The sequence below is a fragment of the Bubalus kerabau genome, chromosome 1, assembly GCF_029407905.1.
Source record: "Bubalus kerabau isolate K-KA32 ecotype Philippines breed swamp buffalo chromosome 1, PCC_UOA_SB_1v2, whole genome shotgun sequence".
Classification (NCBI taxonomy): Eukaryota; Metazoa; Chordata; class Mammalia; order Artiodactyla; family Bovidae; genus Bubalus; species Bubalus kerabau.
In genome coordinates this window covers 60,525,924-60,552,254 of record NC_073624.1, presented here as the reverse complement: position 1 = coordinate 60,552,254, position 26,331 = coordinate 60,525,924, and positions in this window count along the sequence as shown.

Below are 26,331 nucleotides of genomic sequence, written 5' to 3'. Positions count from 1 at the left end.
TTGCTCATTTGTAAAATTTGCAAATTTGTAAATTTGCTGTTTACAAAGGCTCCAGTTACTTTAAAGTTCTAATAGTTCTTGCTTTTCCCAACAACCAAGCATTCATCTGCATAAACTCGTGGCATCTCTCCCTAGTCCAGGTGCATGGAACAAACTATAATCTATTTTGTTTAATGAGTAAAAGAATTCTGGTTTTTCAGATTCTGCTAATTTATTTACGATAGGATTTTTTCTATTCTCATCAATAAAATGATGATGATAAATTAATGATAAATAGTATTCAGCAATGATATTTTTTTCCAGCTCTAGAAATACGGATGAAATTTATGGTTGACTCTCAATACCTCATACCTTACATTCTGCTTCTGGTTTTCAGCTCCAACTCTGAAAGCTGACAACCCATGCATTAAATTTGCTTAATTCAAGGAAGTTGTTTTGAGGATGGCAAATAAAAATGCTTCATGGTCCAGAACAGCAGTGCAAATCAGTGAAGCTGACCTGCCTGTGACAATACAGACAGGGGCCTGTGGTGAGTTGGAAAGTTCTGGCCTCATCTGAAGGTATTCAAATTCACAATTTGAAAAGTTGTGCTGGTCAAATATAATGCACTTACATTACTATTTGTGGAATGCCGTTTTGTAGTTATGATTCCTAATCTCAAACATAATGGGGTTAAAAAGCTGATTTTGCTGTTTTCAGTCAGTTCAGTCACTCAGTCGTGTCTGATTCTTTGCAACCCCACGGACTGCAACATGCCAGGCTCCCCTGTCCTGTTCACCAATTCTCAGAGCTTGCTCAAACTCATGTCCATCAACTCGGTGATGCCATTGAACCATCTGATCCTCTGTCATCCCCTTCTCTTCCTGCCTTTAATCTTTCCCAGCATCAGGGTATTTTTCCAATGAGTCAGTTCTTTGCATTAGGTAGCCAAAGTATTGGAGTTTCAGCTTCAGCATCAGTCCTTCCAATGAATATTAAGGACTGATCTCCTTTAGGATGGACTGGTTGACTCTCCTCACAGTCCAAGGGACTCTCAAGGGTCTTCTCCAACACCACAATTTATAAGCATCAATTCTTCAGTGCTCAGCTTTCTTCATAAACTCGCTTTTGTTTCACAAGTCCTTAAAAATTGTCCAGTCAGTTCTTTGACTCAAAGGAAGATTTATGTGAATAATATATATATGTATATATACATATATATATACATGTTTATGTAAAGGAGTTGTGTTTCAATCTATAGTGTTGAGATACACAACAAAGAACAAATGCAGAAGAGGATAAAGCCATCTATGAGCTGAATAATTCAGCAAAAGCATGAAACTGGAGGCGAAGGTGATGAGAAAAAATATAAGCTGCCATCTTGTTTCTAAAATTCCTGGTGAGCTCAGAAGGAATGAGGCTTTCCCATCACATGTGGAATATGATTCAACCCAATTCTGTTTACAGCCTATTGAAATTCTAGAGCCCCCATTACTAGTTGTTTAGCCTTGGACAAGTTAGTCCTGTTAACTCTGTGTGGAAGTGGCTTTATGTGTTCAGTAGGGTTTATAATGGTAGGCATTTCTTGTTTCATCATTCAAAGGGATGTTATGAGGATTAAATGAATTAAAGCACACAGAGAACTTAGAACAGGAACTGAAAGGATTTTATATATCTGTATCTATCTATCTATCTATATATTTATTTATTATTCTCCTTGTAACTTTGTTGGGCCTCCCCATGATTCAGCAATAAAGAATCTGCTTGCCAATGCAGGAGACATGGGTTCGACTCCTGGATCAGCAAGATCCCATGGAGAAGGAAATGGCAACCCACTCCAGTATTCTTGCCTGGGAAATCTCGTGCACTGAGGAGCCTGGTGGGCTATAGATCAGTGGGGTCACAAAAGAGTCGGACATGACTTGGCGATTGAGCAACAACACCTTTGTTGTTACTTCAAAAGCAGGGGTGCTCTGCTGATATTCAGGTTATCCTTACTCACCATTTCTGTCTTCCCTGCTCCATATGCCCACTTTTTAGGTCAACTGTAATGGATTATACTGATCAATGTAACTCCTGTATGTCTGCATATCACTTATGGATATGCCTTTTTTTATATTAAAAAAAAAAATCATGTGTCCTGTCGGTGTCTTCTAGATGATAAGCCACTGATGTGCAGGAACTAGGGCTCATCCTAGACCCAGATTCTCTGATAGTCCCAAGTCCAGCATCTTTTGAAACCTAATGCCAAGCTCATGTGGCAGTGTTTCCCAATTTGGTGAAGCCCATTATAGGTCCTCAATAAGAGCCTGTTGACTTTGTGAAGCCATTATGCAACCCCACTTGCTAACCAATGGAAGGAATCCTTTCTCCTGGTGATGCTATTACAAAAGTATACTCAGTATTTTGTGTCCTAAAAGCATCACTGCTTGTGCCCTTAGTTTTGCAGTCCTTCAGCCAACCTGCTCTTCAGCTTTTAAATCTGATTACACCTTCCATGAAAAAGACTTGAGTGCACTCTTCAGCTAGTGAGCATCAGATGTCCTGCCAACCTGTCCCCGGTCTGCTTCATGTCTCCCTCTCCTGGGTGCCAACACACATATACACACGCACAAGCATAAAGCAACAATGCAATCTTTTTACTTGAACCAAACAAAGCCAACCCTGTGCTCCCCAAAACAAACCTTCTGTGCATATGAACACATGACATCAGTGCCCACTGAAGTGATTGAAAAAACAGTTCTGCAAACAAAAGGATTAAGCTGTTCCTACATAACCTGACGGAAATGGCATGTTTTCTCCAGGCCCTCAGAAAAGCCAGAGCTCACATCCTCTGATCAGAGATGAGGTTGCTCTCCATGGCTGTGTGCCTCTCTCAGGCGGCTCAGTTCAGTTCAGTTCAGTCGCTCAGTCATGTCCTACTCTTTGCGACCCCATGAATTGCAGCACGCCAGGCCTCCCTGTCCATCACCAACTCTTGGAGTTCACCCAAACTCATGTCCATCAAGTCAGTGATGCCATCCATCCATCCATCTCATCCTCTGTCGTCTCCTTCTCCTCCTGCCCCCAATCCCTCCCAGCATCAGAGTCTTTTCCAATGAGTCAACTCTTCGCATGAGGTGGCCAAAGTATTGGAGCTTCAGCTTTAGCATCAGTCCTTCCAAAGAACACCCAGGACTGATCTCCTTTAGAATGGACTGGTTGGATCTCCTTGGAGTCCAAGGGACTCTCAAGAGTCTTCTCCAACACCACAGTTCAGAAGCATCAATTCTTCAGTGCTCGGCTTTCTTGACAATCCAACTCACATCCATACATGACCACTGGAAAAACCATAGCCTTGACTAGATGGACCTTTGTTGGCAAAGTAATGTCTCTGCTTTTGAATATGCTATCTAGGTTGGTCATAACTTTCCTTCCAAGAAGTAAGCGTCTTTTAATTTCATGGCTGCAATAACCATCTGCAGTAACTTTGGAGCCCAAAACCCCTTTCAAATCCAGTTTTAAGAGTTTAATTGCAGGGGTAAAGTTCTAAGCAGGTCAGCATGTATTTGAAGAAACTGCATGCGATTAGCCAGTCACTGCTTGAGTTTTCAGGCTGATTGTCTCGTGGTCCTGAACTTCTGGCTTTCTTATGGTAAAAGGAGAATAATGTAGGACCTCACCAATGAGGGTAGATAAGAGGAGGCAACCTAAGTAAATGCATTAAGCAAATCTCTAGCATTTTCTCTGCATCCTTAGATAAGAGGGCAGTGACCAATCTGGGGCCAAGAAGGTGACAACCCCTCGGCTGCTTCAGACAGTGGCTCACAATTTCCTAAGACTAGTTTGGGCATTATTAACAGCAGTTAAAGTTTATATTTCTGAAGGATTTTTCCTTGATGCTCTCTCTCTCTCTCTCTTTTTTTTTTCTTGGCTTTCACAAGCATTATTTCCCCTAGACCCAAACTCAATTACAAAAAAAAGTTTGTTTGACATTAAAAAAAAAAAAGTAACAGCATTATGAAATAAACAATTTTCAAATGTTAAATAATCTGCAGGCATTAAGGAGGGCTATGGCCCTACCTAATCTCTCAAATAACAAAGATAAAACCATAACAAAATGTTACCGCCAGAAGGAATTTAAAACCTGACACATGTTGAATATATCAAGGGATTTTAGAGGATCCTTACCAAATAGATCACCATCACTAAGGTCCTCAAGAAACTTTTTAAAAATGAGTTTTTGCTCCACACATGCATAGAATTCCAGGAAGCTACAAACCATTCTTTTAGAATAAATAAGTATTTGAAAATAAATGATTGCTAATTAGCATATCTTGAGTATTTATTGTGTGCCAGGCACAGTTCCAAATGCTTTACATGTATTAATCCACTTAGTCCTTCTAAGAATTGAACAAAGACTCTTCTCAGAGGGCCATACAGTTCATCAGAGACCATCTGGGTCCAGATTGCTGTTTGGTGCAGGTGATATTACATTAACTAAAGAATGTGCAGTGGGTCAGAGATGCCCTTCCCTCCTTCCCTTCCTGTGTGGCGGTAGCACTACCTCAATGTGAACTGCTCACATTCCTGCCTGATTATAGACTGCATTCTCCTGATTTGGGCTTCCCTGGTAACTCAGACAGTAAGCTGTCTACCTGTAATGCAGGAGACCCAGGTTCAATCCCTGGATGGGGAAGACCCCCTGGAGAAGGGAACGGAGAATGGCATGGAGAAGGGAATCCCTTGTCTGGTTTACAGATACACACGTGGCCTTATGACCATGCATGGGAATCCCTGGAAGACTGTTTACAGGGAGTTGATCTGACTGTGAGGCATCTCTCTGTCCATCTGTTTGTCCTCCTTCAGGCTGGTAAGGTACATAAGAAAGTTGGTGCAATCACACGATAGCAGGACTTTAAGGTTGAAGCCATGTGCTGTGATGGTGGCATAGCAAGTAGCCTCCATCCAGTTTTGGTCTGCCTATATCTAGACTGGAGAAGGCAATGGCATCCCACTCCAGTACTGTTGCCTGGAAAATCCCATGGATGAAGGAGCCTGGTAGGCTGCAGTCCATGGGGTCGCACAGAGTCAGACACGACTGAAGCAACTTAGCAGCAGCAGCATATCTAGACTTTTATTTTTGAGACTTTTTTTTTTTAAATGTCTTAGAGAGGCCTTTTATAATAGCCTCTGTTTTTGAGGATCTCACTTAACCTTAGTTTCCTTAACTTCCCCCCTAATTTTGTCTGTAATGAGTTCATCTCTTGTTGTCTCTTTCCATCCAATCTCTTCAACTTTCTTCCTCCCAATCCTTCTCCACCTCCCTCTGTAAGAAGAAAAATTAGGAATGCACATGGAAGATAATACGCAACTCTGAATGAAACTATGGTAATTGTATTTGCATGGTAGAACTGTGGGTGATTTCAGTACTACTCTACCACTAATACATTCCAAAGTGACATACTTTGTTTTTCAGTAAAACATAATGATAAGTTAGGCATTTATAATCATGTCTAAAGGTCATTGTTCGCTATTTTATATTTATTCAAAATCGTTTTTTTTTCTTAACCACAGAAATTTCCCTTATCGTTGAAATGTTCAGAGGTTACCATTATTGTGTGGCCTGGACAAGCAAACCCGTTTTAGTATCAGGGCAGTGTAAATAGAATTAGAAAGTTAAATATATTTTTAAGTCATATAATACATTTTAATCCCCCCAAAACAAGGATTTGGGGATTGTCTGCAGGTTTGTATTATCCATAAGGGTTAACTACTCCATGCAGGAACTGGGTGTTAGTTGAAAATTAGCAAGTGGCTCATGTAATCCTAGAAGTACAATACCTAAAATCACTTTCAGGTGTAAGAAAATCAAATGTGTGCGGGAAGGAACACCATGGCATGGCAGAACTCTCTGTTGCTTATACCTGTAAATTTGTGCAGAGGGAGCAGCCCTTAAAATTTCTAAGTATCTTCTTTCATATATTCAGTAGAACTTTCATTCTCAGAGCCTTTAAGTATTTTATAAATTTGGGAATGAAAAGTAAGTCCCTTCTAGGTTTTCCAGTTCTAAAAACAAACAAAAAAGAGGCTGACTGAGGAAACCTATTGGTTAAACAGAGCTAAGTGATTTGAAATGGTCTTTTCTTTTTTTTTTCTTAACACATTTTCATTTCATAAGGCAACATGTAGTTCCAAATATAGAAGAGATCATTTAATTTTTCTTTTAATGTTAACATAATGAAGATTCCAGTAGAGAGGGCTGAGAAAACTAGGAAAGGGGGAATCTGATTTGTGTCTGTTTCTTAAAATAGAAACATTCCTAGCAATGGTAAAATAAAATGTACCTTCATTTCTCAACTTGTGAAGTTTGGGCAAAGCATGCTCCATCATCAATTGCTTTGGGAAAATTGCATATGTTCTGATTGCATCATGTATCTGTATGTATTAAATCATTGTGCAACAAGGATCTATTAATGTATGAGGAAAATAAAGCATTTTCCTGGGTGTGTAGCTTTCTTCAAGCTCTCACTGCTGCTTATGCTTTGAGAGTGGCCTCTCAGATATTGAAGCTTCATTATCCCAGGATTTCAGCGCTTCTCCTTTAACCCTTTCATGCCACCTGATTTTCTCAGAACGTTTGTTCTACTATCAATGACAAAGCTGGCAATTTTGATTTCAGAGAGAACATAACCGATAAAGACGACTATCAAGAAATACAATTAAGTTATGTTCTGTGAATTGTAAATTGTGTTGTCTCCTGTAGGTGGTTCAGATTTTTGTCGTCTGCTTCTACTGTCTCCCTTTTTTTCCTTTCTCGCTCCTTTTTTTTCTTACAATATTAAAACCCAGTTCAGTGATTTCCTTATCTAAGGAGACCAGCTGTTTCCTGGAGGTTGGATCTAGTCTCTCCTTTCTAAATCAATGCCTGTCATAGGGAGACAGAAATATGTGTATGACTTACAAGATTTGTCTTCATAATGATGAATGTTTAGTTAGAACATCGATTATAAAAATAGAAACCAGACTCTGAAAAGCAATTTAAAGTATCTGTCGGTTACGATCATTAAAAGCTAATGAGTATATTTCTTTGGTGTAGTTAATCTTTCCACAGTCTAACAACAAGTTAATGTGGGAAAGATTACATTTTCATGTATGATAAACATTTTGCTGATTAGTCCCCAAATTATATGCTAACTATTTAGCCCATTATTTAAATGCGGCATAGAATAGAATCAGCTTCTTAACTAACAATCAGTTGGAAAATAATCCAGTCTCAGGCAGATTTGAAAGAACATTTATATGTTCTATGCTTGAAGATACATTACATGTGATTACAGTTTTAAATGGTTGCTGGAACAGTTGTTTTCAAAGAGATCAAAGGTTGGTTTTATGCATACAGCTTACTGCAGTTGGTTTATAATTATTTATCAAATGTCTGACAAGGCTAATGAGCTTTGTCTACATTTTCTATCCATCTTACTAGAGTTTTATTCTCTCTGTTTTTGAAGACTATAAATATGCATAAAACTACAACTGGCAGAATTTTCTCTAAATTGGAGGAGTTTGTCATAAAGCAAATGGCTTTGTAAAACACCTGAAGCTTAAGTATGAAACACCTAAAATTCAAAAATTTCACATCATTTGTAGTTTGAATTGACAAGCATAGGTTTTTAGATCCGGTAGGTAGATATAGAGATTATCTAATTTAATCCCTATTTATATTTTTAAAAGAAAATATTGAAGAAAAAATTCGATTGGAAAGTTACTCTCAGTAAAGCATTTAATTAAAAATTTGTGGTGCTAATTAGAGGAGTCTCTATATAAATTCATAGGTATGGCATAAACCCACATAACTGACTCTGTTGCATAAGTGATAGAAAATATAAACTGGCTTTCACAATGTGGGAGATCTTTTGGCTTCTGTAAGTGGATCATCCAAAGATATGCCAGGTTTCAGGGCTGGTGTGATTCAGCTGTTCATGGATGTCATAGAGGTCTTTGTTCTTTCCCATCTTTACTTCTTGTCAGCTTCGTTGTTGGGCTGATTCTCCCATTCTGCCTTTGAAGTTTTCGTCTTCACATCTACATATCTTACCAACAGATCAAAAGAGAAAATTATGGCTTTCTCAGATGAACAGATCACTTTTTTTCCTTAGAAACCTCTAGAAAATTGCTGGTCATATTTAAATCAGACCAATACCTCTGACCAGAATCATGCCACAAGTTGAATGGCACAGGGCTGGATTTACTTGACAAGTAGCCAAGGATGTGGGTTCCCTCATAGTCAGATGATAAAGAATCTTCTAGCAGTGTAGGAGAACTGGTTCAGTCTGGTTCAGTCCCTGAGTTGGGAAGATCTCCTGGCGAAGGAATTGGCAACCTATTCCAGTGTTCTTGCCTGGAGGATTCCATGGACAGACGAGCCTGGTGGGCTACTGTCCGTGGGGTTGCAGAGAGTTGGATACTACTGAGCAATTAACACTTATTAAGGATGTGGGTAAAACCATAAGTTTAATTATGGATTAAACTGACTGGGTTAAACCATCAGGGATGATGCCTTGAGTTGGAGAAAGACCTGTGCTTACTTCTCCAACCTCCACCACTGCTGCATATTGACAGGGCAAACAGCCACAACTTCTGTTACTGTCTATGAATCTTTTAGCAATCATAGGAATAATTTCTGCTTATTGTAGAAAAATTGAAAAATGTCTTCAAGAATAGTAATAAAAAAATCACTGATACTTTCACTTTTAGAGATGACAACTAGTCATATATTAACTAACCAAGAACATTTGTGTATCTTCTTTTAATCGTTTTAAAAATGCAGAAATAAGATTGTATGCATGCATACAAAGTCACCTCAGTTGTGTCTGAATCTATGTGATCCTATGGACTGTAGCCCACCAGTCCCCTCTGTCTGTGTGATTCCCCAGGCAAGAATACTAGAGTGGGTTGCCATGCCCTCCCCCAGGGAATCTTCCAGACTCAGGGATTGAACCCACTTTCTCTTATGGCTCTTGCATTGGCAGGCAGGTTCTTTATCTCTAGTGTCACCTGGGAAGTCCACAATTATCTTCTTTTAATTGTTTTAAAAGATGCAGTATTAAGATTGCAGCATATCTGTGTCTGTCTGCCTATCTATTTATGTATCTATCTTCAGTTTTGTATCCTATTTTACACTTCAACCTAATACTATTGGAAACCTTCCCCATCACATTTAGAACTTTGATTTTTCAAGGTTGGCTAAGTAGAACTATTGGAGGAGACAATAAACAGTTACAGGAAATGCCTTGTTTCCCACCATGTTTCTAAACCTTTGCAGTGTGTCTTTTTGCATTTTTGGGCTGAAAAGTTCATTGCATGGTTCTAAAAAATTCCTCAAGTTTCTAAGACTTGCAGTGGAGGAGGACTGCAATCAATAGAGGTATAGAAGCTGTCTAGAGAAGGAAATGGCTATCCACTCCAGTATTCTTGCCTGGAAAATCCCATGGACAGAGGAGCTTGATGGGCTACAGTCCATGGGGTCACAAAGAGTTGGACACAACTGAGTAGTTAATACACAGAGAAGCTGTCAGTTGCTCAAAGAGGCCTTCTCTGGAATAAGGCAGATAAATATTGAACAAAGAGATCACGAGAACTGATCAGGCATGAGGGCGCTAGTTTTTAGTTCAGTCTCTACAACTATCTGATGTGTGAGTTGAGAAAACATTGTAAATGCTCTATGCCTTTATTTCCTTAATTCCTCAAGTGGGTCAAGAACTCTCAATTACCTTCTCAGAATAAAACAATATAAAATGTTTAACTATGAGAGTCATAGCTGATTTCCTAATATATGTCTCAGTGTCAGCTTAATTATTTCATTGTAAAATTTTGTATTGTTTTATCTTCTTGTGAAGTGTTGGGATTGGTAGAGCAGATATTACTAACCCCATTTGACAGATGAGAGAGCTTAGCATCCAAATAATATCATCAACATTAGAATTGTTCTGTTTATTTAAAGTATCTCCAATAAGTGATGAGGATGCCCATGATGGTTTGCAATCATGGTGATGATAGCTGTCAAGAGAGGTTAAGCAACTAAGAACAAAACTACCATGAATAACATTTGTAGCCTCTATTTTTAAAAAATGGACTTAATCATTCAATTTTCTGTGTTCTAGTTGAATTGGTTGAAAATTGCTTAAAATATTTTTATTCTAACTTTCTAAAGTAGCACATATTCAGTAAAGACAACTTAGAAAATACAGGTAAGAAAAACTAAATAGAAAATTATCACTCTAATTCTGTGAGCAAAATAGAAAACCAATGATAGGAATCCCTTGGAGGTCCAGTGGTTTGGACTCAGCACTTACACTGCCAGGGCTCTGGTGGGATCCCTGATCAGGGAACTGAGGTCATGCAAGCCACAGGAGAAGACAAAAAAAAAAAAAGGAAAAGAAAAGAAAACCAATGATGACTGGCCCTTCAAGTTAGAAGTAACTTTATATGACAATAACTAATAACATTATTAAATGCTAACTCTGACAACATTACCTTAAGTGCTTTAAAGATATTAAATATACCACTCACAATTACTGCTAACAACTTACAGATCAAGTTCTAATATGTTATCTCTATTTTATATGTGAAGAAACTAACACCCAGGAAGATGAAATCATTTGCCCTAGGTCCTACATTGGACTTAGGCCAGCTGACTCTAGAGTCTGCATTCTTAATTTCTGTTCTGTGTGGCTTCCCCTGCAGTGCACCAGGGATGGCCTAGAATCTGATTCGGGACACTGATCTAAATCCTGAAAGCATTCTTTGGACCATCTCGTGAGCATGTTTGGCTTCCTGAGGAGTGTTAAACAAACTTGCAGCTGAAGTGCAAACTGGAAGCACTGGAAAGTCAGTTTTAGAGAGAGCTGAAATCCCATAACCTTGGCTACTCATTCGCTGCAGGGAGCTTGTGGAGTTCAGAGTACAATTGGTCTACCTGTCTCTCCCCAGGGAATGGTCAAGGTGACACAAGACAAGAATGTTTTAGAGGACTTCCTTTTTGTAGAGTCCACTAATGATGTTGCTTTTGGTTGGTGTTCACTTTCTGAATGGTTGCAATGACAAATGATATTTTCCTTACAAAAAGCTGTTAAAAAGCTAAAAAATAATTTCAATTAAAAAAATTGAATTTCTTAAATTTTACAAAGTAAATACATATTACGACTTTTTTTATAACCAGAAAACAAAACCTAGGACTCTATTTCCTAGGAGGGACTATGGCAGATCATGGAGTCAGACTGCCTGTCTACTGTATAATCATATATATATATATATATAAACTCTGCTGTTAGATTATAAGATCAGTGGAAACAAAGATATTGTTCAGTATTTTATCTTTATGGAACAGGACTGGCACCTAGGCTCTCAGTGATTATTGATTAAAAGAGGGAATAAATATTTGTGAATTAACATGAATGAAATTCTGTTATATATTAATTGGAAAAAAAATAAAAGAAGTTATAGAACTTTCTTTCCCATTCTTTGCTTGCCTTTTCCTATCTTCCAGTTTTAGTTTCTCGCAGAGCATTTTCTGATCAATTTGCCTAGGGCAGGACCATTCAGTATTCTCTTTAAGAGCTCTGTGTTTGTTTCTTTCCTTGGGCTGATCCCAATTTATATTTCTTTAATTTACATGTTAACCTGAAATTGTTGTTTTTCTCTTTCTTCCCTTCACCACAGTATATGGTACCAAAAGGCACGCACCATGTCTCATCTGTTCATCCTTACAACCCCAGCAGCCATACACATAGTGAAAGTGAAAGACACTCAGTCGTGTCCGACTCTTTGTGACTCCATGGACTATAGGCCAGCATACTGGAGCGGGTAGTCTTTCCCTTCTCCAAAACACATAGTAGGCACTCAATATTTCCTGAATGAAGGGGTATAAAATTAATATGGAAGGAGTCACTATGCTCTTAACAGTGGTTTCCTCTAAAGTATGGAGACACTACAGGAGCTGGGTGAATGGAATTTTTATTTTTTACTCTACTTTCTAAATAGTAATTTTAAAACAGTCTAAATCACATTTATCACTAAAATATAGAACTGTGCCAGGATACTCAGATTTGACTAGAAAGGAATCAGTGTTCATTCATCTCTCTTTGTCACGACCATCTCCCTCAGTGGAGTTTCAGTGGAGGACAGCAACAGAGAGAGGTTTCTGGGTCATCATCCTTCTCCCTCTGTGGGAAGGGCCTTTCAGGATTGTGAAAGAAAGTGAAAGTCTTGGTAGCAGATCCATTCTTTACCTAGGATCTCGGTTTCCTTTAAGCATGTTACTTGATTATATATTTCGCTAACCTTCATCTTCAGTTGCTCAGTCATGTCAGACTCTTGTGAACCCACAGACTATAGCCCACCAGGCTCCTCTGTCCATGGGACTCTCCAGGCAAGAATACTGGAGTGGGTTGCCATTTCCTTCTCCAGTTTCATTAGTGAGTTTATTTAAAATGCATGTTCTAAGACCCTCTTCAGGAGTGTTGAAGGGTGGCCACAGGTGGTTGGGAAGATTATTCACCTATGGTGATGAGTGGGGAGACATAATGCATGGGAAGACAGTCTTAGTAAATTAGTACATAGCAAAATAGGCTTTAAGAGAGAGTTGCTTCCATCCCTGTCTGATGAACAGGTGCTGAAATTACAGATAGGACAAACATATACTGGAGATGTGACAGTACTTCCAAAATGATGACAAAATGTTACCCCAAATTTCAGCACCCAAAATCCTTTCATGATTCAGATTTTAGGCTAAGTTTATACATTCTATGTAAACCATCCTTCTACTAAACATCTGCTGTTCCTTCCATGAAGGCAGCCTGAAATTGCCATTGGGTGATGATGACTTGATTGGCAAAATGTTTACCTCAGACACACAAGGTTTGGCTTTGGAAACCTGGATACCCAGTGGGCAACTATAAGGGAATGGAATAGAGCCTTCCTTGCAGGTCCGGTGGTTAAGACTCCGTGCTTCCAATGCAGGGAGCATGGGTTCAATCCTTGGTTGGGGAACTGAAATCCCATGTGCAGCTTGATGTTGCCAAAAATGAATACATAAATAAAATAGCTAAGTTCTTAAAGAAAAAAACTTAACAACAACAACAAAAAAGAATGGAAGAGAAAGCTTCAGCTCCCCCACACACCACCAATACACACATATGCACGCATACGTACGATGACATTCTATCACTGTGGCTTGCACAAGACAAACACTACCCTCCCTCTCAATTTCTCAGCCTCAACACCATCGACATTTGGGGCTGGAAGTGCTTTGTTGTGGCAGACTCTCATTTGCATTCATAGGATATTTAGCAGGATCTTTGGCCTCTACCATTAGATACCAGTAGCACCACCCTCTCCTACTGTGACAACCGAAAACATCTCCAGACATTGCTAAGTATCTCCTGGAGAGCAAAGTCACCCCTGGTTGACAATTATTGCTCTAAACCACAGTTTTCTAATGATGGGAGCAGTTATTAGTATTATGCCTTCATTTGTCTAGCACTTCATAGGGTGCAAAGCCCTAAGAATATGTTTCAGAAAATCAATTTTCTTGCCACCAGGGAAAGCAGTATGAAAAAGTGGTTGACCGTGTCTTCCAGTGATCTTCCACCAGCTCTTATCAGAAGATATTGTTGGCCAGTGGGAGGCTGATGAATGGAACTTTCTTCTTGGGTTTAGTTCCTTTGATGCCACCTGCAGTTTGGAATCCTGGGGCAAGTTTTTTGTTCACTTTCCCTTCTCTTTAGAAAATGTCAAAAGAAATGCTGGCTGAAAGAGTAAGTCATAACTTAAATTATTAACTATATTTCATTAGTTTATCTCTTATGTTCCTATTCTTCAGGGGCTTGGGGAAAAGTGTGAAGGAAAGTCAATGAAATCTCACCCTTATCTGACACTCAAAAGTCTTTAATCCATTCTTTACGAGAAAACCTAAAAGGTGGCTTAGATACATTCAGCAGGGGGAGTGCTGCCGGGTGCATGAAATAACCTTTAGGTCTTTAACTTTGTGCGACTGTTCCATTCAATGGCTTCTCAGCTTTGTGCAGGGAGGGGTATGCACCTTTAGTTATTGATTATTTTTTCTTATATGTGATGCTGTTGTCCAACAATATTATCTCTTGTCTGTCTCTGTTTATGTCCATCTGTCTCTCTCTCACTCTTTGTCTTTCTCTCTCTCAGCATCAAGAGGCCTCAGCATCAAGGTGTTATAGGAAGAGAGAGGTCTTTGAAGCCAGATAAGCCTGAATTTAAATCTTGGTTTCAACCATTCTAAAATTGTGACATAGGGCAAAATTTCTAGCTTCTCAGTATTTGAATAGTCTAGAGTTCATGTGTCAGGAGAATAAGAGCTACTCTGTCAAGACTTAGTTATGCTTAGTTATGAGTGACGTATAGCCTTACTCAAGTTAACCTAAGGAAAAAGGAAATTTGTTTGGCCAATATGAAGAGGAAAGTCTGTGAGTAGAGCTGTCTGCTTTCAGGAAAGGTTTGATCTAAAGTCTCAAATATTCTCACAAAGGTTTATTTCTCATTGTTCTTTCACTGACTGAATGTATTCTCAGGTCCATAGAGTGACTCACCTGTTTACCTCACTTCCATTGAACACCTGACCTGTGTAAGAGAGTTTGCACCTCAGTATATTAGGCAAAAGTTCTGGGGTTGTCTTGATGTCATTGATTAGCCCCAGTTGATGAGGAGCCCAGATGAACCAGTAACTGTGGTAAGGGGATAGGACTGCACTAACTGGCTTAATCTGAAATACATGGTGAAAGAACTGGAAAGGGTGGTTCTTCTAAGTCAAAATCGAGGGCAAACCATAGAAAAGGGACTGGATGCTGAGCAGAGAAATAAGACATAAATTAAACATACAAAAATCACAAAATAACCCTAAACTCCTAAGTCCACTAATGCTACTATGAAATATATGTTAAATTATGTCATAGGCAAATGCCTTTGGGGATAATTTTCTCCTACTCCAGAATTTGGAAAAGGCAAGATGTTATTTCATTCATTTTAATATATTTTTATGTCTTGTGTGTAGGTGTATGTGTGTGTGTGTTTAATTGGCATTAAACTCTTTCTCAAATTATTTATTTTTGAAAAAGATATTTTCAAAATGGTCTCGTGTCATGCCTAGAAGGAACAAAAGGTTATATTATGAACATTATATCTCCCCTTCCTGTTCCTCACCCACCTACTTGTCTTCCTCAAAGGCACCCAGTCTCAGCAGTTTCTTGTATGAAAGTGAAAGTAAAAGCCACTCAGTGGCTTCCGACTGGTTGTGACCCCACGGAATATACAGTTCGTGGAATTCTCCAGGCCAGAATACTGGAATGGGTAGCCTTTCCCTTCTCCAGCAGATCTTCCCAACCCAGGAATCTAACCAAAGTCTCCTGCATTGCAGGTGGATTCTTTACCAGCTGAGCTACCATGGAAGCACAGCTTCTTGTATGGACTTCGAGAAATACTTCATGCCTATACACATAGAGGGGGCTTCCTAGGTGGCTCAATGAGTAAAGAATCTGCCTACAAAGCAGGAGATGTGGGTTTGATTCCTGGTTCGGGAAGATCCCCTGAAGGATATGGCAACCCACATCAGTATTCCTTCCTGGAGAATCCCCATGGACAGAGGAGCCCAGCAGGCTATAGTCCAAAGGATCACAAAAAGTCAGACACAACTGAAGCAACTGAGCACACACACACATGCACAAATAGAGACTTTTTATCTCCCCTTCCCCTGGAAGCACTCTTCCCCCCTTTTCTCCTCCCCAATTTTTCCTTCTTCTACACAAAATAGTAGCGTATTTTGCATATTCTACTGCCTCTTACATTTTTCACATTAAAATATATCTTAGAAATGTATCTATATGTTAATGGCTTTTTCATACTTTTGCATACTATATCATTAATTTTTTTTCAACAATAGGTGTTTATTATATGCCAGGTGGAGAAGGAAATGACAACCCACTCCTGTATTCTTGCCTAGAGAATCCCGTGGACAGAGGAGCCTGGTGGGCTGCTGTCCATAGGGTTGCACAGAGTTGGACGCAACTGAAAAGACTTAGCATGCATGCATGCATTGGAGAAGGAAATGGCAACCCACTCCAGTGTTCTTGCCTGGAGAATCCCAGGGACAGAGGAGCCTGATGGGCTGCCGTCCATGGGGTCACACGGAGTCGGACACAACTGAAGCAACTTAGCAGCAGCAGCAGCAGATGCCAGGTCATCTGTGAACAAAACAGTGAACAAATTCTGCCCAAATATCTGACCTTATAAAACTTGCATTCTATTGAGTGCAGACAATTAAGAAATAAGAAAAAGAACAAAGTATGTACAATGGTAGAAGATGATAAATGCTGTGGAGAAGAACAAAGCAGGCAAGTGGGATATAAAATGAAAATTCAAATGTTTATTTTTTTAATTTAAATTCATTTATTTTAATTGGAGGCTAATTACTTTACAATATTGTATTGGTTTTGCCATACATCAACATGAATCCGCCATGGGTGTACACGTGTTCAGCATCCTGACTCCCCTCCCACCTCCCTCCACGTACCATCCCTCTGGGTCATCCCAGTGCACCAGTCCCAAGCATCCTGTATCCTGCATCGAACCTGGACTGGTGATTCGTTTCTAATATATTATACATGTTTCAATGCCATTCTCCCAAATCATCCCACCCTCTCCCTAGTGAAAGTGAAAGTTGCTCAGTTGTGTCCAACTCTTTGTGACCCCATGGACTACATAGTCCATGGAATTCTTCAGGCCAAAATACTGGAGTGGGTAGCCTTTCCCTTGTCCAGAGCATTTTCCCAACCCAGGAATAGAACCAGAGTCTCTTGCATTGCAGGCAGATTCTTTACCAGCTGAGCTACCAGGAAAGCCCTGAAAGGCCTCTCTAAAGTGACATTTGAAAAAAAGAAGAAGACAATGAGGGAGTGAACCACACAGTATGTGTGCTGAAAATTTCCCAGGCAGAGAAGATGGCAGGTACAAAGGGCTTGAAGAAGAGGTGTCCGTGGTATGTTTGAGAAAAAACTGAGGCCAGTATGGATTGAGTAGTGAGCAAGAGAGTGTAACAGGTGATGGTGCCTGAGAGCCAGTGTAGGAAATTGTGAATGGTCTGCAGCAGTTACGATGACTCGTTTTTTACTTTGCATGCAGTGAAGAAACATTAGATGGTCATCAGCAGAGGAATTGGAGAAGGCAATGGCATCCCACTCCAGTACTCTTGCCTGGAAAATCCCATGGGCGGAGGAGCCTGGTAGGCTGCAGTCCATGGGGTCGCTAAGAGTCAGACACGACTGAGCGACTTCACTTTCACTTTTCACTTTCATGCATTGGAGAAGGAAATGGCAACCTACTCCAATGTTCTTGCCTGGAGAATCCCAGGGACGGGGGAGCCTGTTGGGCTGCCATCTATGGGGTCACACAGAGTCGGACACGACTGAAGCAACTTAGCAGCAGCAGCAGCAGCAAAGGAATAATGTGATTTCATGTCCTTTTAAATGCCATCCCTGTGGTCAACAAGTGAAGAATAGACTAGGGTGGGAAAGGGAAAGAATGGAAGCAAGGAAACTATATTCTTATCTTGTCTAATATTTTCTGTTTTATTAAGAATGTTTCTCAAGAATGTATATTGAATTTTATCATGCACTTACTTTAGCATGTTTGGTAATAATTATGATTTTTTTCCTTAGATCTATCTACTATCACTATAGTATAGTGAATTATATCAATAAATTTCCAAGTAAACAATCAATCTTGCATTCCTGAAATAAACCCTGCTTGATCATAGTATATTCCTTCTAACATGCTTACTGTTGCATAATAATGTTTTATATGAGATTTGTTAGTTTTCATAAATTTGATTGGTTGAAAGTTTTCTTTCTGAGCAATGTTTTTGGGGTTCTGCATTGATGTTTTTATTACTGCAGAAAAAAAAATTGAAAGCTTTCTTCTCTTTTCTGTAGTCTGCAACAATTTGAAATAGAATCAGAATTAGCTGTTCTTTAAAAGTTTGTTAGGAGTTTTTCTGTGAATCAGTTAAGCCTTGGGACTTTTTTGGAGGGGATAGAGAGATGAAGCTATTTCACACATTTCTTTCTTTCTTCTATAGTAATTGATCATTCAGATTATATCTCTCTTCTGAAGTCAGTTTTACAATGTCATATCTTCATCTCAACCAGATTTTGAAATTAATTTGGAAAAGTTGTCAGTCAAAGCCATTTGATATGATTTCTTAAATTTCTTCTGTATTTACAATTATTTCTTTTCTGTGTTTATGTTCTCTCCTTTCCTGATTATATTACTTAATAGTTTATCCATTTTACTGTATGTGGGCATGCTGTTGTTGCATTATATTTAAAAACCATTTTTTAGATTTGTTAGCTCTCCATATGTTCTATATGCTAATTAAATAACTTTTGCTTTAATGTTTACTCATCTTCTGATTCCTTATGTTTACCTTATTAATCTCTAATTTCATGAGTTGGATTCTTAATTCATTCTTGTTTATTCATATGAGTATTTAAATATGACTTCACTGATGATTCCTGCTTTGACTGAATCATGTGGTTCTTATATGTAGGGTTTTATCATCGGTTTTCAGACATTTTTAAATTTTGCTTTATGAATATTCTTTTTGACCTTATAGATGTTTGAGCTTTTAAATTTTCAAGTGGTGGGTGGTTTTTGTTTTCTGATTTGTTCTGTTGCATTGAGATCAAGTATTAATAATATTTTCATTACTGCTTCTTCTTGGAGTTTCTTGATGTTTACTTTGAAGCTTAAATATGTCTTTCTCTAATGACTATTCATTTGATATCTAATAATAAAAATAATCAGTTTTCAAGTTATAGGATTTAATATATATCTATTTGAGCCACCATATTAATTTTTAGGCCTCTTTATGAATAATGTTTGTATATATTTATGTATAATGTTTGTACTTTTGATATGTTATGGACTAAAGTGAAGTAACTGTATTTCTTATTACATCACCTGTGGTTTTTGCTTTAGAAATAGTGATGTATTTGGTAAGGAGACACTGAGAGCTTATTTGTGGATTGTACCTTTTCATATTATCAAGAGTTTATTTGTCTTAGTTAACACTGTGTGCTGAACCAAACGTTAGTCTGAGATTAGGATCACAGTTCTGGTTTCCTTTTGTTTTTATTATACTTGCTATGCATTTTCCTTTCTTTTTGTTCTCAACTCTTCTGAATCTCTTTGCATTACCCATCTTTTATATAGCACACAATGGAGTTTTCTCTGTAATACTAGCTATACATCTTTTTCTTCTAATAGTTGAGATTAGACCATTAACATTAAATGATATGATAAATATGTTTGATCTTAGGTTTGTTACTTTATGTTTGGTTTCTGTTTTATTACTTTCAAATACTTTTACCATGTAACTTATTTTTATTGCTTTATGTGTGTATGTTTTTTCTGATAAATTTGATGATTTACGGATTTTTTTGTACTTGCTTATTGTTCCAAAAGTTTTCATAATTTCCTTTATCCTCCACTTCTTTAGCATTATCCATTAATTCTCTACCCTGAGTAACAATCTTACCCATCTTTCCTTCTTCTCTCTTGCTATTCAGTTTTAGAAGATAATCTTGCCTTTATTATATGTATATTTTTTAGTATTAAACCTCCACCAATTTATTTTTTCCATTCAACTTCCTAGTTTTATTATTTTTAACTTTCTATTTTATATTGGACTAAGCCTCTTGAGAAACCTGTATGCAGGTCAGGAAGCAACAGTTAGAACTGGACATGGAACAACAGACTGGTTCCAAATAGGAAAAAGAGTACATCGAGGCTGTATATTGTCACCCTGCTTATTTAACTTATATGCAGAGTACATCATGAGAAACGCTGGGCTGGAAGAAGCACAAGCTGGAATCAAGATTGCTGGGAGAAATATCAATAACCTCAGATATGCAGATGACAGCACCCTTATGGCAGAAAGTGAAGAAGAGCTAAAGAGCCTCTTGATGAAAGTGAAAGAGGAGAGTGAAAAAGTTGGCTTAAAGTTCAACATTCAGAAAACTAAGATCATGGCATCTGGTCCCATCACACATGGCAAATAGATGGGAAAACAGTGGAAACAGTGGCTGGCTTTATTTTTCTGGGCTCCAAAATCACTGCAGATGGTGACTGCAGCCATGAAATTAAAAGACACTTACTCCTTGGAAGGAAAGTTATGACCAACCTAGACAGCATATTAAAAAGCAGAGACATTACTTTGCCAACAAAGGTCCGGCTAGTCAAGGCTATGGCTTTTCCAGTGGTCATATATGGATGTAAGAGTTGGACTGTGAAGAAAGCTGAGCACCGAAGAATTGATGCTTTTGAACTGTGGTGTTGGAGAAGACTCTTGAGAGTCCCTTGGACTGCAAGGAGATCCAACCAGTCCATCTTAAAGGAGATCAATCCTGGGTGTTCACTGGAGGGACTGATGTTGAAGCTGAAAGTCCAATACTTTGGTCACCTGATGTGAAGTGCTGACTCATTTGAAAGGACCCTGATGCTGGGAAAGATTGGGGGCAGAAGGAGAAGGGGACGACAGAGGATGAGATGGTTGGATGGCATCACCAACTAGATGAACATGGGTTTGTGTGGACTCCGGGAGTTGGTGATGGACAGGAAGACCTGGAGTGCTACGGTTTATGTGGTCGCAAAGAGTCAGATATGACTGAATGGCTGAACTGAGCTAAAGTTGATTAACAATATTATGTTAGTTGCCTTTTTATAACCACCTTTTTGCATTAAACTTTTACTTTTTTCCATAATGTGTCAGCTTTAATTGATTGACTTCCATCTATTTTGAGAAAAACACTGTGCTTAAGTTTTTTTTTTTATCTTCTATCTTCTCCAAGCTGTTGTTATAACATTTCTTATGTTTATATCACTATATTCTCTTATATCGGAGAAGGCAATGGCATCCTACTCCAGTACTCTTACCTGGAGAATCCCATGGATGGAGGAGCCTGGTAGGCTGCAGTCCCTGGGATGGTACAGAGTCGGACACGCCTGACGCAACTTAGCAGCAGCAGCAGCAGCATTCTCTTATATAAACACAATCTTCATACTTGTTTTAATCTTAATCCTGCCTTAAAGGGATTCAATTTTTGCCAGTGGTCTTTTGCCATAGTATTTCCCCAGTTATTTCTGAATTTGCTTAAGTTTACTTTATAGAAGATTCTTTATACATGAAGTTCTTGTGTGAAATAGTCTCTGAATTATTTAATGTTTTAAACTGTTGATTATCTTTTTATGTCTAAATGGCATTTTGGCTGCTGCTGCTGCTAAGTTGCTTTAGTCATGTCCGACTCTGTGCAACCCCATAGACGGCAGCCCAACAGGCTCCACCATCCCTGGGATTCTGCAACCAAGAATACTGGAGTGGGTTGCCATTTCCTTCTCCAATGCATGTTGGCTAGTTTCTGATTATAGGGGCTTCCCTGGTAAAAAGTCCGCTTGGGTTCGATCCCTGGGTTGGGAAGATCCCCTGGAGAAAGGAAAATCTTCCCACTCCAGTATTCTGGCCTGGAGAAATTCATGGATTGTACAGTCCATGGGGTCGCAAAGAGTTGGCCGTGACTGAGCAACTTTCACTTTCACTTAGATTACAGGGTGACACTGTTCTTCAGGATCTTGTAGGTTGTGTATTGGTTTGAAGAAGTTTAAGGTAACCTGATTTTAAAATTTTAATTACTGTTTAAGGTACTCAGCCATTTTGCCGGGAGAAACTTTGTATTCTTTATTTTGGTATTCTTTTAATCTATTTATTTCTACTTAGAGGATAATTGCTTTGCAATATTGTGTTGATTTCTGCCATACATCAATGTGAATCAGCCATAGGTATACACATCCCATCCCCATCCCACCTCCCACCCCATCTCAGCCTTTTAGGTTGTCACAGAGCCCCAGTTAGTGCTCCCTGTGTCATATTCTAATAGTTTCTTAGTACTAAGTATTCAAAGTCATTATATTCTGGAAATTCTGTATCTTCCCTGTAGGATGATAAAATTCTTTTGTTATTTAAAAATTTTTTTCTTTATATATTTTAACATTTGTCCTATTTCATTACTTCAGTTTTCTTTTTCTGAGATTCCAATTATGTACATGCTGGAATTCTTTTTTCTTTTTTTTTTTGCTTGTCTATTAGTGCTTGAGTTCTTTGTTTCTCTGCTTCCTCTTCATCTTTTTCTTTTCCCTCTCTCCTCTCCTCTCTCACACTCATCTTTTCTTTCTTTCTTCCTTCCATTTGATTTTACTCATTTTTTAAATGTCTGTTCTTTGTATCTCTTACTGTATTTCAGCAGTGTCTGTACTCCCTTAATATGCCTAATGCATACTCATTTCTTACTTTTAATTTTTTTTCACTGTTTTTGCAGATGTCTGGCAACTCCTATTTCATGTCCAGTTTCCTATTTTTCCCAAGTCCTTTATTACTAGTTATGCTCTTGCTTCTTAGAAGTAATTGTCCTCTTAATAGTAGTAGTAACATTTAATTAGATATTTGTCAAAGTTTTCATCTACTTCACTGAAACCTTTTTTCAAAAATATTTTGGTGAGTGTTCTTCATCTATCACTACGTTTGTGACTCCTTTTCTTAGTTTTTGGTTTTTTTTTTTTTTTATAGTATCTCTATATATTATCCTTATCTGTCCTTTATGAATTCACCCTGAAGTGGAAAATGTATCATCTTCTGAACCCACCATTTGCAGGAGGTTTCTACGTATGAGCAGGGAAGACCCAAGATCATGTTTTAGCTGAGTAGGAATTTTCTGTTTGACCCAGGTAAATGTGAGATTTTGTTTAGCCTTACCTCTCCCCAGTTAACAGAAAGAGCCGGCTGTGGGGTGGTTCATGATACAAGCTCTCTTTTCTCCTCACTGCCATAGGTTGCCTCCTGCAAAGTTTAACTTTTCTACACTATTTTTATTTGGCTGGGATTCTTTTGTTTTTCAGAACCAAGTCATATCTGAGGAAACTCCCCTCTCTAGCTGGTTTGTTATCATTCTTACTGTAGTAGAGTAGACATTTAGATTTTTAATTTATGTTAGGGAAATAATAATTTAATAGGTCTCTATGGTCTCTGAAGAACTCCCCTCTTCATTCTTCTACATATACCTCCACATGATCTATACTGCTATTGGTAGCCACTCCATCCATTTTCTAATATAAGGCTTCAACTGTATCCTAATTTCATCAGATATAGAGCTTAAATTTCTTACTCACATTCAACTAATTTCTTTGAGGGAGGAGAATTTCCAACAGGATAAAAGGAAAATACTAACTTTATACCACAATATTAGAACTAGAAATATTTCTGTTTCAGTAGCTTAACCTGAACACTTGATTAAGTATTTAAGCCATGATTTTTCCATTTTGATCAGAAAAAATCATGTCTCATGTAACCCAGACTGACACTAGTATTTCATTTACCAAACACTTATTCAGACCCCCTTTCTTTCAACAAATTTTAATGATGTATTTGTGATTATTTTTAATAAAGATTAAATAAATAAAACCAATTTACCTTATAAAATTGATATTTTATCCTTTATGTTAAAAGTAGGAAATAATGGTCCCCACAATGGCAACCCACTCCAGTACTCTTGCCTGGAAAATCCCATGGGCCGAGGAGCCTGGTAGGCTGCAGTCCATGAGGTCGCTAAGAGTCGGGCACGACTGAGCAACTTCACTTTCACTTTTCACTTTCATGCATTGGAGAAGGAAATGGCAACCCACTCCAGTATTTTTGCCTGGAGAATCCCAGGGACAGAGGAGCCTAGTGGGCTGCCGTCTATGGGGTAACACAGAGTCGGACACGACTGAAATGACTTAGCAGCAGCAGCAAGATCTTATATGCAGAGTACATCATGAGAAATGCTGGGCTGGAGGAAGCATGAGCTGGAATCAAGATTGCCAGGAGAAATAACCTCAGATATGCAGATGACATCACCCTTATGGCAGAAAGTGAAGAAGAACTAAAGAACTTCTTGATGAAAGTGAAAGAGGAGAGTGAAAAAGTTGGCTTAAAGCTCAACATTCAGAAAACTAAGATCATGGCATCCGGTTCCATCACTTCATGGCAAATAGATGGGGAAACAGTGGAAACAGTGTTAGACTTTATTTTTTGGAGCTCCAAAATCACTGCAGATGGTGACTGCAGCCATGAAATTAAAAGACGCTTACTCCTTGGAAGGAAAGTTATGACCAACCTAGACAGCATATTAAAAAGCAGAGACATTACTTTGCCAACAAAGTCCATCTAGTCAAGGCTATGGTTTTTCCAGTAGTCATGTATGAATGTGAGAGTTGGACTATAAAGAAAGCTGAGCGCTGAAGAATAGATGCTTTTGAACTGTGGTGTTGGAGAAGACTCTTGAGAGTCCCTTGGACTACAAGGAGATCCAACCAGTCCATCTTAAAGGAGATCAGTCCTGGGTGTTCTTTGGAAGGAATGATGCTGAAGCTGAAACTCCAATACTTTGGCCCCCTCAAGCGAAGAGTTGACTCATTGGAAAAGACCCTGATGCTGGGAGGGATTGGGGGCAGGAGGAGAAGGGGATGACAGAGGATGAGATGGCTGGATGGCATCACTGACTCAATGGACGTGAGTCTGGGTGAACTCCGGGAGTTGGTGATGGACAGGGAGGCCTGGCGTGCTGCAATTCATGGGGTCGCAAAGAGTCGGACACAACTGAGCAACTGAACTGAACTGAACTGGACTGCAAGGAGGTCCAACCAGTCCATCCTAAGGGAGATCAGTCCTGGGTGTTCATTAGAAGGACTGATGTTGAAGCTGAAACTCCAATACTTTGGCCACCTGATGCGAAGAGCTGACTCATTTGAAAGGACCCTGATGCTGGGAAAGACTGAGGGTGGGAGAAGAGGATGACAGAGGATGAGATGGCTAGATGGCATCACTGACTAGATGGACATGGGTTTGGGTGGACTCCGGGAGTTGGTGATGGACAGGGAGGCCTGGTGTGCTGCAATTCATGGGGTCACAAAAAGTTGGAAATGGCTCAGTGACCGAACTGAACTGAAGATCTAGAGGACTAAACACCTAATTTTAAATTGTGTTTTTCCTTTTCAGTAAAAATAATAATATAACTAGAAATATAGTTCCTGAGAACTGTTAATGTTTGATAACCTACCTGATTTCTGAATCAATTAGTCAAAGAGTGCTTATAGCTGCAAAATACAACCATATTGTTAGAGCAAACCCATCAATGTATGAAATTAAACCTAAGCTCATCATAATGATTAATTTAATTAGCAGAGTCTTTCTTAATTGGAAACACTATAATAGAAAATACTCCTAAATTATATGAATTGGAAATAAGGGGAAAACACCTTAAAGGAATTCTCAGAAATTCAAAATTATAATAATAATCAAAATTATAATAATAAATTCAGAAAGGACAGTCTATCATTTTCCTATTTCTTAAAACTCTTAAATATATTCCCATTCCTTTTAGAATAAAAATCAGAATTCCATGGGCTTCCCTGATGGCTCAGACAGTAAAGAATCTACCTGCAGTGCAGGAGATGAGGGCTCAGTCCCTGGGTCGGAAGTATCCCCTGGAGAAGGGAATGACAACCTACTCCAGTATTCTTGTCTGGAGAATCCCATGGACAGAGGAGTCTGGCGGGCTACAGTCCACAAGGTCACAAAAAGTCGGACATGACTGGGCAACTAACACTTTCACTTTCAAACATAATAAACCAAACTTTCTCTGGTTTGGCTCTTACCTACATCTCCATCTTCCATCATGCCTCTAAGTTACCTTTTCTAGAACAGGAAATCTTGTCTATTTCCCTCACGCTTGGCATGCACTTTTCTACTCTTGGGCCTTTGCACCTGTTTTCTCTCTGCCTATAGAAACTTGCCTGTTATCTTTGCTTATTTAACTAATACTCTTCTTCAGATCTCAGCTCAAGGGTCTCCTCTTCCAGGGAGCTTTCCCTGGCCTACGAGACTAGCTGTCTGCTGTATTTTCTCACAGAATCTATTCTTTTCTTTTGCAATTTTAATATCTCCTCCACTAGCTATAAAGTCAGTAAACATGGCTGTTTTTGCTCAGTGTTTTATTCCCAATGCTCATCACAGTGACTTTCACATTATAGGCACTTTATAAATATTTGTTGAAAGAATTAATATTGATGCTTAGCATTTATTGATTGCTAACTTTGGGTCCATGTAGTCATGGCTATGGTTTTTCCAGTGGTCATGTATGGATGCAAGAGTTGGACTGTGAAGAAAGCTGAGCACCGAAGAATTGATGCTTTTTAACTGTG